The following is a 6,000-nucleotide window of genomic DNA, read 5'->3' as shown; positions in this document are numbered from 1 at the left end:
CTGATGCCATATTAAATACTATAGGAGGAAAAATATAGCTTACAAAGACTACTCCTAAAGACAAGTATTAAAAACACCACCATGGCAGCAGAGGTTTGAGAATAATTTTGTAGATATATGGAAAGATGTTGGAAAATCATGTCATTATCTGGTTGATTTGAACTCAGGTGCTCCTGACTTCAGAGCTGGTGCTTTATCCACTGTGCCACCTAGCTGTACCAATAAATCTTTTTTTTTTTTTAATTCATTAATTCATGACACAAAACCACTAGAAAATCAAATATCTCAAAGCAGTTTATTTTTTACATTTTTTCATTGATGAATAATTCTTCCATATTACTTGATAGAAAAAGTAAAGATATTTCAGGACCTGTACATAACATGATGGATTGTGGCTGATGCTATATTAAATACTATAGGAAGAAAAATATAGCTTACAAAGACTACTCCTAAAGACAAGTATTAAAAACACCACCATGGCAGCAGAGGTTTGAGAATAATTTTGTAGATATATGAAAAGATGTTGGAAAATCATGTCATTGTCTGGTTGATCCTCACATTAACACCATATTACCTGATTGAAAACAACAACAACAAAAAATTGTGTAGAAATGCAATCTGGAATACAAAAGTACATGTGAAATTCTGCCAGTCTATTCAGTAACTGTAAATGAAAGCCAAAATGTTAAAACATATAAAAAAAACACATGGAAAAAAATAGCTCAATATCAATTTTTAAAAAGTTATTATTAGAGCAAAAAATCAAATGAAAAGGAGAAAACACTTGAGAAGGTGTAGGAAATGACTAGTTTTCTCTAAGGACACAAAAACTACAACAAATTGAAAATGGAAGTTGGATCAAATGTGAAAAAAGACAGCCTGATCACTGCTAATACAACGAATAACAAAAAAATGGTTATATCAAGTGACATGACTAATCATTACCTTCTGTGAAAAGCTGGCAAACAAATGTAGCCCAAAGACAATTTATAAAGATTGGCTCAAATGCTGCCCATTGGCACACTGATTACTTGCAAAGAATTTTACCATGTTCCTCAGACATAAATGTGATCCTACATGCCTTAATAGAAGATACTCAATTCCTAATATCCCAAACTGATATTTCCAATATAGTACACTAAAATATAGAATAGTTAGTCAGATAGGCTCACATATTTGTGTACATACATATATGTTTATACTATATGTATACAATATGATTTACACATATACTCATGCAAATACTTTATGCTAAGTATTTACTTTTTGGAACAATAAAATGGACTACAACTGATTTGAAATGTATTACAATATTAACAAATAAAGGGCCCACGCCCCTATGAAATCTTAAAAGAATTAACTCTTCTTTAAAAAGGAAGAATACTAATACAGTTTCTCAGGTAACATGAGAAATGGATTTAAAAGGTGTAGAAAGTCATGTCACTAACAGAAATCATTTCACAAAACAATAGTAAAGTTTGACAATAGGTATACACCACAGGAATTATTGAATGTAACTGATATTAGTTGGTCCCTGGAGGGAGAATATAAATTGCCTAATATTCAAGAGTAGAACCAAAAGTCCTTCTATGGGTGAGTCACATGAACCCTAACAATATCTTGAAAATAAGCATGGAAAAGTGTGTAATATCATCTTGTTTATAGAAAAGGAGAATTTCATAATAGTGATGCAAAACCACGTCATAATCAGCAGGAATTACAAAATAGCAATCCTAAAGATGACTAGATTTATTTATTGATGTACATTTTCAAGGAAAAAAAGCAGGAAGTATACAACATATTTCTGTAGGCTCAGAAATTTAGCATCATTAGAATTCCCAGACATACAATTAAGTGGCTAGAATTTTATGAGAAGTATACTATACTTCATATACAGACAGATGACAAATCCCTGTACTAAAAAAATGTAAACCTCCAAATATCTTTAAGAATTCAGACAAACATTGTTCTAAAACTAGAACAAAAGAAAGAAAAGAAAAACCCTATTGCCCACAACTATGGAGGCTGAGGCATTGACCTATGAATAAGTAATAACAGCAATATTTTTCGTATATATCATCATATTGAATAAACTCAAACTTTTATACTATATAGAATTAAGAACTTTCAAAACATTAAGATTGTATGGGAAGATCAAGTAGGTAACATTACTGTAATCTGAAACTGGTGATGTCCCAAAATATTTTTAATCAATCTACAGAAATTATGCTTACATTCTAACATTTTAATTTAATTTAATTTATTTAATTACAAAAATTAGTCATTTTTATTCATCAATGAAACATTAAACACAAAAGAACAATAGTAAAATAGAATCTTTTTTAGGATCATTTTTTTTCTCAATTCATTTGCAAATAATGTCAAAAGAATGATAATAATAACTGCAGCATGATTAACAATTTCAACGGATATTTATCTAGGTCTTTAAAACATTGCTTAGCTCATTCTGAGTTCATATAAATCTCAGATTTCTCCAAAATCATCTCTCCATCTTTTCATATATAAATATATATATATATATATATATATATAAGCTCCCATAGAGGAACAGATCCTTCCATTGTTGTCTTTGTATCCCTGGGGACATAGTGCAGTAACTTGAAAACTTAAGTGCAGACACTTATTAAATATTTGCTGCATTGTAAAGTTCTGAGTACCTCTCTTGACCTGGATAGTTATATATTGAGGAATAGAGTTCTAGTGGAGTAGAATTCTTTAGTACAGCAGGATCTAAGTCTGAAGATAATTGTGTTTAGAGGAGAGAGTAATATTTTCTTCCTGACATAGAAGGGACTATAAGACTCTCCCACAATATAGATTATATATGGAAATGAGATGTGATTCAATTTATCAAATGAGTAATATGAGGGATGATAGGTTGAGACATTGTAAAAGATGGGAGCAAGATACAAAAGGCAATTATGGGGTGAAGCACCATTGGATAGCCCAGAGTCATAATCAGATGGGACACATTTGGAACTGAGGCAAAAGGTAAGTATGATTGTTCATACCTGGATTGATTCAGATGGAGGCATTTGAGAGGACAGATACTGAGTACTAAGTTTTTCTGTTCTTTAAAGTTACATTTATAATTTCTAGATAATTAGTTGTGAATTGCCAGTTAAATAAAATGGACAATTATAACAAGTTTATCTCCATGTTTCATTATTTGTTCATGGGGAGTTGCAAAAAGAAGACTGTGATTGACATTTGCCAGAAAATGAAAAGGACAGAAATTCAGATTATATTCAAACTGTCCAGAGGTGGTAGAAAATTCTTCCAAACTCTATGTGGAGATTGATTTTTTAAAATATGTGTGTGCTTGCATAAATGTTTCAAAGCAAAGTGAAAACTGAATTCAAGGTACTCATCCCACCTCAGATGGTTTTTAACTGTGTTCCATAAACTTGAATGATTTTAAACATATATATGTGTGTATGTGTATGTTCATGCAATACACATACGTACAAAAATATGAGGCTCTCCCATGGATTGTATATGAGAATGAGAGGAACATATGATTCATTTTATTGAATGAGTAATATGAGGGGTGGTAGGTTGAGAGATTATAAAAGGTGATAGCAAGATATGAAAGGCTAGGCAAAAAAGAAAATAAAAATAAAAACCAAACCAAACCAAACTATAAAAGTACATATACACAAGGAATAAAATCATGATAATCTATATCTAGAATAATTTATGTTAGCAACATCAAGAAAGACATAAGAAGCTAGGAAGAAGGCTTTAGAAGTTTAGAGTTTAGAAGGCTTCCTTATGAGGCTAAACTAAAATAATAGGAACTAAAGAGCATAAGGAATGAAATTTGAAATATTGTACAAAGAAAAATTAAAACTATCCTTGAACAAGAAGCATACCTTGAAACCTGAAAGGGTTGTTTTATGACTGTTACATTTGAAACAGTGAAAGAAATCTTCTCACTATAAGTATATCTTTGATTTATGGTTTTCAGCATTTCAGCTGCTATATTCTTTTCTTGAATCAGTTTGATGATATTTTGTTACTGCACTTGTGACATCTCAGTATTTAATACTTTAAGGTACATTGAATTATTACATTTCTTTCTAAACTACTGATACAATATCTATTTTTATTCCCCACCAATTTAGTTCACTTTTTTTACTGCTGCTGAGGTTGTTTGATCCAGCTTTTGGGTATTAAAAAAATACCTGCAGACAAGTTTTTTTTTTAGTAATTTGTCTTATCACCAAGTGGTACCCTTAACTACTCAAAGACTCCCAGATAAGCTTCCCTGTGGCAAAATTTCTTTTCTTTAGGAAAGACAGGATTATTTTTGCTATCATAGTAACCATTATAATTTTTTCTCCCCTTTGAAACTCTTTGGTAATATGAGGATGATTTGGGTTTTGTTTAGTTTTTTTTTCTTTTTCTTTTGGCAGAAAGTTAGTTATTAAATTGGTTTGATACTATCGGTTCTGATCAAGCTTCACCTAAAACCCTTACACTTTGTTTCCCTGCCTCTCAATCACTGTTATCATTTCAATTCAATATTTGGAGATTTGTTTAATTGTCTTGATGCTTAGAACTAATTTAAAAATAAGGAAAAAATACTTTATAGAACTGATCCTTTTTAAAAGACACATTATCTAAGGATCAAAAATGGCCAAACCTGGTGTGATAAGAGGATTTTTGGCTAAACTTGATGACCCCCGTTTACTTAAGATAAAGAAAAACTGCATCACAATGTATTTTGTTGGGGAGTAAAATGTAAATAGAATGAAAAAGAAGAAAGGGGTAAGGTTAATAACCTAAGGTTTTTGAAACATTTGTTAAATTGAATTTAAACTGAGGAGTGGAGGGATTGGAAATCATGAGGAGGACAAGGGTTAGAGATTGCAGTGAAGAAAGATAGAATGACAACAAATTCATCAGGTAATGAAATTTCAGAATTCATGAAAATGAATGTGAAAAAATTATAAGTGATAGCAACATCAAAACATGATTATCTGTGACCATCTAGGTATATATAGCTAAGGTTGAGATGGTAGAATAAGTCTTGCTCAATAAGTGAATTCAGGAATTGTTAGACTAGGATGTTGGAGGAAATATCAGTATATATTTCATGTCCCTAATATGAATATTGGTACAAATAGAGAGAGAAAAAGTGGGAGCCAGGCACTGACATGTTGAGGAAAGAAAGAAAATATTTGAGAGTAGTAAAAAAAAAAAAAAAAAAAAAAAAAAAAAAAAAACCTACCATAATCTTGACTGGCTGGTAAATATAGATTCAGTGAATCTCCAAGGAAGAAAAATTATTGCACTAAGGGGACTGAGGGAGAGCTCAGAAGTGACAAGGGGATGCAAGAAGTTTTGTAATTCCCATCTCCAAAACTAACAAATTTGGAAGAATATTAAAAATTTAAAGCAAACTAGGAAAGGTATACAGAGAGGTTGTGTCATAAGAGGAAGAAAGTCAGGCCTCAATGAAATAAAGAAAACGGAAAGAATGAGAAAGAAAAAAAAAAAAATAAGGTGAAAGCATATTTATTACCTATGAAGCAAGTATTCCAGATAGCATGATAGAAGGGGTAGTTGTTTTAGAATAGTAGATTATGGATTATGGATGAGGAAAATTGATTCAAGAAAATTGGGAATAAGAGATTAGACAGTAGGAGGTCTTAAAGAATGGGGTTGAACAGTGGCGATTAAGTTTTCAGAATCCCTGGAATGAAGTGGTAGTTTATCAGTCCTTCAAAAATGAGTTCAGGTAGGTATTAACATACCTCAGAGAAAGGCTTTAGGGAAGTCTTCTCAGGTGTTGACAGAAGTGAGTATTGTTATTGTTTATTCTTTATTCTTGAAGAAGATCATAACATCTGGAAGGTGATGCCAGACTTGCAACTGCCAGGTGAACTGGATTTAAGTGAGGGAAGGCTGGGCAAAGTCACCACTTCACTCTCTCCTCCAGCGTCATTTGGATCCAGTGGCAAGATATAAATC

Source organism: Sarcophilus harrisii, chromosome 1, assembly GCF_902635505.1.
Source record: "Sarcophilus harrisii chromosome 1, mSarHar1.11, whole genome shotgun sequence".
Lineage (NCBI taxonomy): Eukaryota > Metazoa > Chordata > Mammalia > Dasyuromorphia > Dasyuridae > Sarcophilus > Sarcophilus harrisii.
The sequence above is the reverse complement of the archived record's forward strand: the minus strand, read 5'-3'. Positions refer to the sequence as shown.